We start from the raw sequence: 13,970 nt of genomic DNA, 5'->3' as shown, positions 1-13,970 counted from the left end.
AAACATGCACCAAGCACAGAAGAGGGGCAGGCACTGTGCTGGGCCCAGGGAGCCAGCACTCACCAAGGCACAGCCACCAAGCAGGCAGTCCAGTGGCAAGACAGGCCTGGGTACGTATGCGTATGACTGCATTCAGTCCTACCGCCCTGCCCCTGCTCTTCCCCACCACGCAGAGTCCTCACACTACCTTTTGGGGGTTAAACTGAGCTTGACCCTTCCCCCCATTTGATGGTCCATTCTGCCCCTTCATACCTTTAGGAGAGTGGCCTCAGCTGGATATTCTGTGTGTGTGTGTTCAGGTGTATGGGCAGGGTGAGCTGTTCTGAGTCTCAGAGGGTGCCCAGCACCACCTGGAGGAAGTTCTGCCTGGTGTGTGTGTGGTGTGTGTGTGTGTGTGTGTGTGTGTGTGTAAGGGAGCTCCTCCTCCCTCTCCTGTGACAGGCCCCGTGGGGTGATGGGAAGGTGGAAATGAGTGACAGAGCTGTTCCCAGCCCCAAGCCCCAGCTGGGTCCTCCTGGAGGCTGGAAACAGGGTTTGCAGGCCACCAAAACTACTCCCCAAAGGGGCTTCTTAAATGACAATCATTTCAGAGTTCGCTAGTCCTCGGGCTCTGGTCTCAGACTCAAATGAGCCAAATTTCTCTCTAAAGTCAGCTTCTTAGAGGCTTGTTTATGTTAGGCTAAGTTGTTCACTGGCAGATGATACATTGAAAAACCACCAGGAAAAAGTAAATTCAAACCTGAAGAAGAATCTGCTAACGAGGGTTGAGAGAAGAGCAGGATACTAGAGCTTCGAAAGAAGGCTATGGAATGTCCGTCAGGAAGGGAGGGTTCTCCCTCCGGCCCCCAGGCGCCCTCTCCTGACCAGTCTGGCAGAGGTCCGGGCTGGGGGGCGAGCCGGGTTCCCAGGAGCACCCCGTCGCGGATCCTCTCTCAGGAAAGGGAGCCGCTCTCCCCTGCGTCGCTGCCTCCCCCGGCCCCACCCAGGCCAGCGTTCCTGCTCCTCTTGGGATGCGAGGTTGAGGACCAAGGCAGAAGGATCCAGGGCCAAGAGTTGGTGGTTTTGCCCAAGGAAATGGCCTCTCCAGCCTACCGAGCTGGCTCTTGAGGACTTCTGCCCCCGAGTTCCGGACACCTCTGCTTTTCCTCTCTTAGCGCCACACAAATGCACCGGGGTCACAAAGTCCTGATCCTGGCCTTGTTCACAGCCCCTTCCTCCATCCTCCCCTACAGCGAGGGGAAAGCAAAGCGCGGAGGCACCCCGGGTCTTTCCCAGCCGGGAGAGGGAGACTCGTCTCCCTCCAGAACCGGGGCTCCAGCTCCCTCTCACATTCCCCACTGAATTCCACCGGCAGCAAAATCCTTTAAAGGGAACAAAGACAATGAGGGCGGAGTGGGGGGCTTCCCTTCGGCGGACCCGGGGCGGCAGGTTGACGCAGCCCGAGGCTGGTCAGCACCGGCTTTCAGGTGAGTGAGTGCCTGAACCCGCAACCCGGGGTCCGCCCAAAGCTCAAGAAGCCCTCATCGCTCAGCCAACCCCCCCCCTCCCCCCGCATCCCTGGCCAAGAAGAGGGTCCTCCTCAGCCTCTTGGCCCTCAACCCGGCCCAGGGGTTTACAGCACTTTCTGCCTATTTGTTTTCGCTCAGTACTCACAGTTCGGATGCTAAGCCGTGTCCTCTCTCGCACTCACTTCCTTTGTCTCTCTCTCTCTCTCTCTCTCTCTCCCCCTCCTCTCTCTCTCTCTCTCTCTTCACTCCTTGTCTTATTCTCTGCTGTAGCTTCCAGTGGAGAAAAATAATTATTCTTCTCAATGGGTTCGCACGGGGCGCACGCACACACGAACCCGCGCATACACATACACACACACACACACACACACACACACACACACACACACTCACACCGCCGTGGTACCCAATCAATGCACAAATCTTCGGGGTCCCTTTAACCTCTGCGGATGCTCCGGGAGTTAATTATGAAGCCTATTCCGGCGCAGCATAAATATGCATTAACGTATGAAATGACAACCGATGCGCTGAACTTCGGGGAATTGGCATTTAGACAGACTAGTCTCGCCGCCTCCCATGCCCTCCCGCAGCCCCACCAGCCGCCCCCGCAGCCGCGCCCCTTCCCGGGCTGGCAGGGGCCATGGTGAGCTCCCTCCCCTGGGCGGGGAGGACCCGTGGCGGCGTCGGCGCCGCGCTCGAAGCCCGGAGACCCCCCCCCAGGTGCGCCCCCTGCGGTCAGGGCAGATCCTCTGTAGGAGATTCCACTTGTCCAGCACCCGCAGGCCAGGCTCAGGCCGGCGCGCCCCTGCTCCCCCCGCGCAGCGCTCGTCTGTGAACAAACTCTGCGCTCAGTCCTTCGAGAAGCCAGCGAGAGCGGGACGGCTACCTGCTCGCTTGCCCGAGTTCGAGGCAGAGCGAGAAAGACCCGGGACGCGGTGCAACTTCCCTCCCCGCAAGGCCGTCCGGCGCCCTCGGGCCCCGCCGCCCCCGGCCGGCCCCGACCCGCACACGCAGGCATGCGTTTTCACACGCGCGCGCATATCGGCACGCACACACTCGCGCACAGGCACTCCCGCGCGCGCTCACACTCAGGGTTATAACAAAGGAAGAGGGGGCAGCGCTGCCTTACTTTTTCCTGTCTCTTCTCCTCTCTGGGGCAGCCCCCCAGCCCCGGGGCCGGCGCGCCGGGCCCCCAACCCTGCCCTCCGCTCCCCACGACCGCAGCCGGCGTCCGGCATTCCGGGGCGGCGGGTCCGCAACTTCGCGCTCGGGCGCCCGCGCCTCGCAGCCGGGCGGGCGGGAGACAAAAGCTGCGGCTCCGCCAGAGGCCGCGCGGCCAAGGTGTGCTCGCTAATTGTCAGGAAATGTGTGTGTGCGCGCCGGGCGCCGGCGGGGACGGGGAGGGGGCGGCCGCGGAGGAGAGGACCCCCCCCCTCAGCCGCCGCCACTCGCCAGCGCCCGGCACCCGGACCAGGATTAGAGAATAAATTATCTGCTCTCTTTTCATTGGGCTGCGGCCGAGGACGCCGTCGGCTGCGCGGCGCTGGGCGCTTGCCTGGCTCTTTGCATTCATCGCACAGCCCCGGCTCGCCCTGCGTCGTGGGGGCCGAGAGCCTGGGGCCTTGGCTCCAGCCGCCGGAGGACACTGGCCGGATGGGCGCGCCTCCCTTTCCCCGCCGCCCGGCTCGAGCCACCCCCATCTCATCCCAGCTCTGGCTGGTGTCTCGGGGACTGAGGGGCGGGGGAGAAGCCCAGAGGGCGGCGGTCTCAGTCACCCTCACCCCACACCCCGCCCTCGCTCTTTCCACCTCCCCCGCCAGAACGAGACCGGCAGGGCAGCCGGGGTCGGTCCCCTGAACCAGGCCCACCCCAATGAGAGACGGGGCTTCGAGATCCCTCGGATAGAATCCCTTCGGGGGCCAGGGCTCCTCCCTCGGGGCCATCTCCTGTCCTCCACGCCGCAGCAGTAACCGCGGGGAGATGGCACTCGGGCTCTCTGCTTTCCTCTCTCTCCAGTCCCATCAGCTCCCCCCTAATCCTGTTCCCCATTTCCTGGGCCCACCTAAGAAGACAGCTCCTTAACTGTCTGCAAAGGAAATACCCTGCGGTTCAGAGCAGCTCCTTGCCAGGAATTACCTCCTTTATTCCTTTAGCAAGCAGTCAGTGTGCAGGAGCACCCCTGTGCCATGATGCCGGCTGGGCACCAGGAATATCAAGGGAGAAGATTCAGATGAGACCGTTGTGTTAAAAAAATAAAACTCCAACTGTGTGAGAAGTGCTATAACAAGGTAGAGACAAGGTTTGAACCCAAAGGTAGGAGGGACTAACTTCAGATGTTCGTTCAACAAATACTTCAGCATGTCTTAAGCTCTGTGCTGGGCATTGGGGATACACAGGCAAACCGATGGGCTTGGCGCCCATTCCCCTGGAGCTGACCGTCTGGTGCACAAGATGGTTACTGACTGGTGATATGAGCTAATCAGGAGACATGGGGGGGGGGGTGTTGGTGAATAGCAGGGGCTCCTAATCTATGCTGGGGATTCCAGGGGAAAAAAGCTTCTCTGAGGAAATGAGATCTAAGCAGAGGCCTGAAGGATGAAAAGGGGATAGCCAGGTGAAGATGGGCTGGGAGGGGCACCCAGAGAGTCCTGGCAGAAGGAACTTGTAGGAAGGCCCTTGATCTGCTGGTAACATGCCCTCGAAGGCAAGGAATGTCCACCATGCAGAGAGGGGGGTGGGCCTGGGAAGCCTCAGAGCCTACAGGCTAATGTTTTGGAAGAGACTCACTTGTGTGTTGTTCTTTTTCATTCTAGGCTAACCCCACATGCTGCCCATGTTTTACTTCTAGTCACAGTCAGTTGCAACCTACTCTGCATGCTAAAGACAACCCTGAGATAAAGAGCACCATGATGGTAACCCTGTTTCAGTTTATCACATCCCAGCTCCTTGTACTGTGCTGTTGACTCACAAGTCAGTGACCCTTGGCCCTCACACAGGGAAGCTGTCCATAGGAACACCCTGGACTCCTTCCCATGTGCTGGGATTGTATGCGTCCCAAGAACTTCTGCATTTATTATCCCTAGATTCTGACAACAGCCCCTTGAGTCAAGTTCATCAGATGGTTAAGCTTATCCCCATCAGACAGATAGGGAAACTGAGAGTCAGAAAGAGAGAGTGGCCTGCTTAAGTGCCATATACAAATCCTGTGGCCAAGCAGTGTTTGTGAAATTTCTACCTCCCCAGCTGCTCCATGGGCCGGGTGAGTGTAGAAGCCAAAGTGAACCCCGGCGTCTGTGAGAGTCTTCAGCACCTAGGACAGGGCCCTGCACATCAGGGCTCTCGAGCCAACCCTGCTGAGTGAATGTGGAAGGGAAGGGAAGGGTGAGCTGACTGAATGGAAACCTGTTAGGACAGAAGCTGTGTGAGCTTTGGAATTACACGTAACTCAAGTGGAATTGCTACTGCTACTAACACACTTTGTGCACTTTACCTGGCCTTTCTGAACCAAAGGGGATTCACAGTACCCACCTGAGAAGGCTGTCGTGAACGTGAAGTGAGACTATATGTGTGTGAAACAGCTACAGGAAAATATATGAGACAAGGTAACAGTCGGTTCTTGGAAGGGGATCTGAGTGGGTGGGGCACAGGAGTAAGTAGAGAAATTCACTTTTCATGGTTTAACCTCCAGTAGTTCTGATATTGTATCCTGTATGGGTATTACCTGTCCTGAATGAGTAATGAAATAACTTAATGAGATAATAGGTGAAGCCATATAACAATGACAATTTAAAAAGTCACTCTGTACACACTGGTTGAACTGAACTGATTATTGCAGTTTGAAGCACCAGGATGTGTTACCAAGGAAAGTCACAGAGTCTCTTTCAGAAAGTGACTCTGGTCTGAAGGTTTGCACGCTGTTCTGTCTACAGCCAAAGGCAAGGATGTCTAACAGAATGAGATATTTTCCAGCCCAGAAATTCTGTAGTTCAAACTCTCAGTCACAGAGGGGAACAGCCTCCCAGCAGGCTCATTGTTCTACTGAAAGACCAAATCCCTGCAAGAAACAGGATCTGGATGGGGATGGAGCAGGGGTGATGGGGAGGAAAGGCCGTGGGGTCTGGGCAGCCTCTCTGTAGGCCCCATTCTGTCTGGAGAGGACAGGGCAGGAAGGACTCCTGGACCTGCTTCTTAGAGTTGCTCTTCTAAGGCTTAGTGAGCGAGGTACCTGCCCGGGCACCCTGTGGCCCCCGAGGAAAGTTGAGAGCAGCAGGTGCAGAGCCTAAGGAGGGGAGTGGGCTTTCTCCTGTTACCTTCCCGGTATTGAGGTCCTGGAAAGGACAGGGCAGCCTTTCATCAGCCAGCACAAAGGGGCACTCTCTCAGCCACACAGGGACCAGGCCAGGTCACCTCAGACACTGTAGCATAACATCAGCGGGAACGTTAGAGGCCTCTTAGAGAAAGATCTGGACTCATAGCTAGTGGCGTGGGGGAGGGGTTGGGACAGGAGGGAAGCATTATTCTGGGGAAGAAAAGACAGAGACTGAGCCCTGGCCTCAATGAAGCAAAGAGGAGGCAAACAAAATCTGAAAGGCTAGAAAAAATAAGAGTTAAAAAAATAGAAATTATTTATTCTGGGGGAAAAGCAGCTACAGGAAAAAGGAAGGAATGCCAAAGACCCAGGGCAGGAGTGGCTGTCTTCACTCTGACAAAAGAATGCACCTGCTCTGTGTCTCCAGAGCAGGACCTGCAAGGAGGGTGCTGGGTTTTAGTCTGGGGCAGAGGTTGGGGACAGGGGTGTCTTGCAGCTCCAACCTTGGACAGATCACCTTCCTATCCCCACCTTTGCCTCAGCTGTCCACACCTTGCCAGTTAAGGCAGAACACAACCGCACTCTAGCCCCTGGTCAGTCTCAAATGCAGGAACGAACTTTCATCAGAAGGGCTAAAATGCAAACTATTTCCATATTAAGCAATCAAAGGTAGTAAGAGAGCATCACTATCTGCAGGATTGTGAGCACCTATTGTATACAATGCTCTGGATTATGACCCTCTCCTGTTACAGTCACCAGAGCATCAAATACATGCAGTTTTAATCAATGAATATGCCATGTTTCTGGCAGGGCACTGGACATCTCAAGGATACAAGAACTTGTTTCATTCATCCTTTTCTTTCATACTTGCCAGCTAAATACTCTGGACTGTATGTGGCTTTAACTGATGATGACACGGCCAGAACACACCCCGTCATGCCTCCTATCACAAGTTCTCACTTCCCGCATTATCCATAATCCCAGAGACCAGAATCCGCAAACCACTCTGTATAACTATGAATTGAATCCCATCTCCCACCTCTTTCCACTCTCCCCAGCCTTTCGCCTGCATCCCCTGGAGCTCAATCTGTCACCAGCCAAAGCCCCTCTATCCTGAAACCCATCCCTGAGCATTCCCTTCACTGTCTTGCTTTACTGACACCTGCACGTCTCTGAAGATACTACCTCCTCCACAGCGCCGCCTACAGGCAAGGATGAAGGGAAAAGATAACAGCGAAGGGTGTTTTTTTTCTCTTGCACCTCACACATCTCAGGGTCAAAGGAGGTGGTTCCAAGCTACTTCTTCCTCCTGCAAAAACTCCAGCATCTTTGATAATGAAAGGGGTTAGACCCCATCCCTTGCTACGTTTTTGCTATCTTCTCCATCCGCTTATACCATCATACCTAAATGTTGCTCTCACCAATGTCTGCACCTCCAATAATCTCATTTCAGGCATCTCAGTCTCTGATGCCTCCTCTCCTTCCAATTAACTTTTTTGTGGAACCCCCATTCCAACTATTCTTTGATGTCATAGAGACCTAGTCCACCAAATAAGTTTTTATTGTACACCATGCTCTACATGTGACCACTTCTTCCTTATCCAGCTTAAATTCCAAGGTTCATTACTGTGATCTGTCTCTTAGAAACACCCTCATTTTCCTTGCCTCTCTCCATTCGGGAACTCGCCGAACTCCAAAACTCGGGTTAAACTCAGCTAGCCACCCACCCTCTCCTGTACCCAAGCAGTTGAACATTACTGAAGAAAATCGCACAACCAGGCCTGTTGACTGGTCTCAGCGGTAACTTAGCACTTAATTTTTTTTAGTTTTTGTTGAATTTCTTACAATACCACTTGTGTTTTATGTTTTTTGGTTTTTTTTGGCCACAAGTCATGAGGGATCTGAGCTCCCTGACCAAGGATCGAACCCGCTCGTCCTGCCTTGGAAGGTGAAGTCTTAACCACTGGGCCCCAGGGAAGCCCTGAAACTTAGGACTTTTAAGTCTTAAAAGAGCACTCAACTCTGTCTAGGCACCTTATACATTTCCAAGGTGTGTTCGTTTTCGCTTCCTCTCAAAGGACTGTTTCATACTTCCTCTTTCCCCTCTCCTATATATATATCCTATATATAATATATTCACTAATATAATAAATACAAGGAAATGCAAACAAATGAGAAGTACTTCATCTGCCCACCACCAAATCTGCCAACCCTCGGCATGACCTCTGCTCTGTTTTCTGCCATCCCTGCAGTTAGAACAGAGGGGAAGCTCTATTTTCATCCAGGGCCAGTTCCCTCCTGATTGCACTGGCCCCTCCACTCCTGCCAGGACTCTGCTCCTAGCAGTTACCCCATCTCTCTTCTGAACCATTCTCCTCTTAGATCACACTCACTAACACAAGAACATGTCTTAATAATGCCTGCCTTAAAAGAAAACCTTCCCTTGAGCCCTATACCTTTTTTCAGGAAAGGCCCATTTATTTGTTATTTCATAGCAAAATTCAAAACAGTTCTCTGTAATTACTCTAGACCCTTAAACTTACATCCTCTGGTCAGCTCACTCCAGCTCGGCTTCTGTCTCCACCACCTGCTGACATTTCTCTTGTCAAGGTCATATGCAGCCTCCTTTGTTTATTATTTTTTTCAGCCTCTCTCTTACCAAGTCCGAAGTACAAACAAAGCTGTCTGACTTGCTCTATCATCAGTCTTTGACACAAATGACCAGGCTCTCCTCCTTGAAACACTCTCTTCTTCCTTGAAACACCTCTGCATTCCCCCTACCCCACCCCACTGGCCACTCTCTCATCTCTCAGAAGCCTCCTTTTTGTCAACTCTCTCTCATTCACGCTCAAGGCAAACTCATCTAGACCTATGACTCTGAAAACACAACCTCTCCCCTGAGCTCCAGGTCTGCATATCCAGATGCTCACTTGACCTCTCCGCTTAGATGCTATGTTAATTTCCTAGGGCTGCTCTAAGAAAGTACCACAGACTGGTTGGCTTAAATAACAGAATTTTATTTTCTCACAGCTCTGGAGTCTGGAAGTCCAAGGTCAAGGTGTCAGCAGGGCCCTGCTTCCTTGGAGTCCTCTAAGGGGAGGGTGCTTCCTTGTCATTTTTTATTTCTAGCAGCCCCCCTAGTAACAGCACCACTCCAGTCTCTGCCTCCATCATCACATGGCCATGTTCCTTCTGAATCTGTGTCTTTACATGGTGTTTTCCTCTGTGCTTGTTTGTCCCCCAGTTTTCTCTTCTTAAAAGAACACTAGCTATATTAGGGCTATCCCAGTGATTTCCTCTTAACTTATATCTGCAAAGACGCTTTTTCCAAATAAGATCGTGGGCAATAGGGATTAGGATTTCAACATATCTTTTGGGGAGAAACACAATTCAAATCATAACAGATATCCATTAGATATCTCAAATTTAACAGTCCACAATGAAATTCTTGATTTCTATACCTCTTGTCTCCAACCTGTTCCTCCTCCATTTTTCCCATCTCAGTTAACAGTACCATCATCTCTGTCCAAAAGCCTAGAGAATATCTTTGATTCCTGTCTTTTCCTCACCCTGTGCATCTAATCCATCAGCAAGATCCAGTGCACAAACCCAGTACCCTCTCCTGTCTCCCTTGTTAGCACTCTAGTCCCGTGAGAGATTGGTCAGGGGCTGGGTTCACCCTTTTCCTTGGACCACTGCACCAGCCTTCTGCCTGCTTCCAGTCCTCCTTCCCACCCAAGTCTACTTCCATCTAAACACTAGAGTGATTGTTTTAATGCGTAAATCAGATCACATCCCTCCCACTGCTTAAAACCTTCCAAAGACTTCTTATTGGAATTAGAATAAAACCCAAGCTTCTTAGCTTGGCTTATGGGGGTTTATATGATCTGACCCCCTCTTCTCTCCTTTCCTACAACTCTCCCCCACACTTGCCTCCTTCTGTCTCCCTCTAACATTCTGAGCTTGTTCCTGCCTCAGGGTTTTGCACTTGCTGTTCCCGTTGTCTGAAACACCTCTCCCCCAGTCTTGTCAACGAAGAGCTTTTTCCCTCATTCCAGTCAGATTTCAGATGTTAACCTCTTGAGAAAAATCCCCCACTGCAACAGACACTATCTCTCCCTTAACTGTGTCTTTAAATTCAGAACTGTTTTATTTGCTGGTTTCTGTGTTTTCTAGCTGATTCTCCTGTTAGACTGCAATTGTCAGAAGGGCAGGAGTCTAATCTGCTTTTGTCACTGCTGAAACCCCAGAACCTACAACAGAGCCAGTGCAGAGTAGGTGATCTGTATTATTAAATAAATGTACCATTGTATGCCAGCCACTGTACTAAGATCTAGGTATTCGGTGATGAATGAAAAACAAAATCTATTCCTTTTCCATGAATTGGACAGTGACTGTCCCCCCAAGGAGCATATTACAGAGACAAGGAGCTCCTGACCAATGTCTTAGCAACATGTTCTATGAGGCTGGGCACATACCCTCTAGCCAAAGAAGCTTTGCCAAACCTCCACTTTTCCTGACATGTCTCTGCCTCCTCATCTCTGTGGAGTATGAGGCCTAGAGCAGGAACTCCAGCCTCTACCTACCCTTTCCTGCCTGCCCTCTGAAAAGAATGTGGCTTTGCATTCAGGCAGATGTGGGTGCCAGCCCTGGGTCTGTGAGGGCTGGAGACAGATTACTTAATCCAAGAGTCTCAGTTTGCTCATCTGTAAAGTGGTCGTGATGACCCCAGCCTTGTTAGGTTGTCCTGAGAATCAGACAACACCCTGTGTCACATACCTCTTCACTGCTGCTCAGTAGATGTCTCACTCCTTTCCCGACTCCTTTCCCGCTGCCCACCACGAGGTAAATGTTATCGTTCCTGTTCGGCGGGTGAAGATACCGAAGGCAAGACCGCGTGTGCTGTGCTGAGTCATCCAGTGTCCGACTCTGTGGCCCCATGGACTGCAGCCCTCCAGGCTCCTCTGTCCACGGGATTCTCCAGGCAAGAATGCTGGAGTGGGTTGCCATGCCCGCCTCCAGGGGATCTTCCCAACCCAGGGACTGAACCCGCATCTCTTATATCTCCTGCATTGTCAGGCTGGTTCTTTACCACTAGCGCCATCTGGGAAGGCAAGTTCACTGATGTTCAAGTGTGCCCGTTAATTTACCCAAAGTCACAGTCTGCCCAGTGGCAGGCCCCAAATGAAATCCCAAATCTCTGAATCCGGACCCAGAGCTTCTTGCTCTACTACAAGGAGCAAACATAAAGACAATCGCGTATCTTTGTAATAAAGCCAAATTGATTCAGTCTAAAGGATAGTCCTTCAGTCTGACATTTTGTCCTCTCTGTTTCTCTCCTTCAGTGTTAGAATGTCCTTTATCTTAAGAAATTATTGTATTTTTCTCATCGCTTGGGAAGGAAGCTAGCTCCCACACCGTCCAATCCCACTATTACAAAACTGCCCTGTATATGCACGCGGGCTGCCACTCACTCCCTCTGGCAGAGGCATTTGACTGGGCTGAAAGGGATTTTGGGGTTGGAGGGTGGGGTTTAGGAGTTGAGTTGAAGCTGGTTGCTATTAACTTTGGTTTGAAAGGATTAACGGAGATTTCAAAGAAATTGGAGTCTCTCCCTGGCCACCCTCTGTGACTGCAGCGTCCGGCTTACATAGGCGCAGACCCGTCATCCAGCCGCTGGACACGCTGCACCCTCCTGGGAGGCCTCCTTCCCTGGCTGATCCTAGAAGATCTCCGCCTTTTCCCTCTGAATAGTTTCCAGCAGGCCCCATGGGGAAAATTTTGGATTTGAATGGGGAGCATAAAAACGTAGTCAGCACATTGGCCCTGATATTTTATTTTCTTTATTCCAAGCAACCCATCCTGGGAGGTGACTGACAAGTTGGGCCAAGTGCAGGGAACCGTCTCTGTGCGCCCATAACTCCTGAGCCACACAGATCCCTGAGGACCCCGCGAGGCAGCAGAGAGCCATAAATCCAGCAAGCTGGAGGCTGGGAGCTCACTGATTGCACTGGCAAAAAGCAGTCCTATCTGATTGCTCCGTGAGCTGGAGAGAGAAAAGGTGATGACTGGAGTGCTGGAAATACAACCACTTTGGAACAAAATGAAGCAACAGAGAAATGGGAGGAGGGACTGTGGTTTTTTCATCTGAACAACAAAAGGGTTGGATTAGACTGCATCTGAGGCCCTTTCATCACAGACATTCTGGGTTCCACTTTGTAACCAAGGGTAAGCATGATCAAGCAGATGTGGGAGGGGTCAGGGCAAAAAAGCAGATTAGTGGACCCAGAGAGACCAGAGGAAGCTAGGAGGGAGAGGAGACGTTTATTAACCAGTTACTAGGTGGTGATAGTGAAGAGCCCGCCTGTCAGTGCAGGAGGCATAAGAGACATGGTTTGATCCCTGGGTCAGGAAAGACCCCCTGGAGGAGGGCATGGCAACACTGGCCACTCCAGTGTTCTTGCCTGGAGAATCCCATGGACAGAGCGGCCTGGAAGGCTACAGTCCATGGGCTCACAGGGAGTCAGACACAACTGAAGCGATTTAGCACACATGTACACACATCACATTTAATCCCCCAACTAATATACTTATCCCCATTTTACAGGGAAGAATGCTGAGGCACAGAGGCTAAATTAATTTTCTAGGGTCACATTGCCAAGCGCTCAGGCTGGGATTCTGACGCAGAGCCTCCCGTCTTGGGCATGGAGCTGTCTTGTCTGAGTATGTGGAGTGACCAGAAGAACACTGGAAGAAGCACGGCCTAGCCCTGCTTCTCCACTCTGCAAAAGAGAAGTGGAAAACAGAGGTCGTCAAGGAGTGGACTACCCAACATGTGTGCTTGTTGTCTGGAGGAGATGAGTGTGTGCATGTGTGTCTGTCTATAGGGGATGCAGCAGACAGAACCACAAATCGTATAGGTGAAAACATTCAAAGGAATGAATGTAAACTCCTGTCCCTGGGCACAGCATTCTTATTTGGTAAGAATAGGTTGGGGGCGTTAGGAAGAAAAAGCATCAAGTGACTGGTTTCATCTGACAACAGACTCAAACTGAGTCACCAGTGTGATGAGGTTTCCAGAAAAGCCCACCAAGGGGCTGCATCAACAGAAGGGCAGGGTCTTGAGCCAGAGAGGTGAGAGCCCTGGAAGCACCCTTGCAGGAGTTGAGACCCAGGCCCTCTGCTCTGAGAAAGGAGGGCAGGGCTCTGCAGGACCCAGAAGGGAACACCTGGGACCCAGATGGATGCTAGGGGAGCGGTGAAACACTCACCAGCTGAAAAAAATAAGTGACCTTGTGCCAGCTCTGCAATATATGACTGACTTAGTTTTCTCATCTGTGAAAGGGGTTTAATATTAATAGTAGGGGTGGCATGAAGAATCAGTGAGGTAATACATGTAATACAGGAGCGGTTATGAAACACTGGGTATGCTTCTCTCAGGAAAGGGGAACTATCAGAGACATGCTGGTGGGCGAAGGACAGGGGTCTCCCTGCCAACAGTGTGCCCAGAGACACTAGCTTTGGGGAGCAGATGAGGGCATCCAAAGGCCTGGAGGCTGGCTTCTCATCCTCTGACATCAGTTCTATTAGACCTCAACAGCCTATTCTTCTCCGTGGCCTGGTGAGCCCTCTTGGTGATCAAAGCAGAGACGTTTCTAGGCAGCAATGGTCCCTCCTTCCCAGCAGGCTGGTTGGGTGGGCAGGGCACCAGCAGTGACCCAGTGGCTGCCAGGGTCTGAGCGCCCCTCCTGTTTGCTCACTCAGCCCTTCCTGCCCTGCTGTCTCCCCATCCCCAGCCCACAGCCCCATCTCACCCTTGACCCCCCTCCCTACTGTTCTGCTGGGAGCAGGGACAGTGATGCTAGTCTGCTCTTTGGCTATTCCCCTAAGCCCTGACTGAGCTTCAGTCTCCTACATGGCCAAGAGCGAGGCACACAGGAAGCTCATAGTGACAAGTGGGTGGAGACGGAATGCTTAGACAATGGAGATGTATGTCACAGGCTGTCAGATTGGAAAGTGCCTACCAGATCACCTAGCCTGATCCTTGGTTTGGGTGGTTTCTTAACTTTACTAAGCATAGGATTGTTGGTGTTGTTCAGTCACTCAGTCATGTCCAACTCTTTGTGACCCCATGGACTGCAGCATGCCAGGCT

General features: G+C 52.0%; 1 long non-coding RNA gene across 1 annotated transcript; it reads right to left on the bottom strand.

Annotated features, from left to right (window-relative positions):
- Positions 1-12,359: 12,359 nt before the first annotated feature.
- On the bottom strand, positions 12,360-13,728 carry LOC145506744 (uncharacterized). Its single transcript, XR_014054272.1, has 2 exons — positions 13,089-13,728; positions 12,360-12,599 (listed from the first exon to the last, which is right to left on the bottom strand). It is a non-coding gene; the product is annotated as an uncharacterized LOC145506744 (long non-coding RNA).
- Between the last annotated feature and the right edge of the window lie 242 nt (positions 13,729-13,970).

The sequence above is a fragment of the Giraffa tippelskirchi genome, chromosome 5 (assembly GCF_054371585.1).
Source record: "Giraffa tippelskirchi isolate mGirTip1 chromosome 5, T2T-mGirTip1v1.2.pri, whole genome shotgun sequence".
Taxonomy (NCBI): Eukaryota; Metazoa; Chordata; class Mammalia; order Artiodactyla; family Giraffidae; genus Giraffa; species Giraffa tippelskirchi.
Note: the sequence above shows the minus strand (reverse complement) of the source record. Positions and strands in the feature narration are given on the sequence as shown.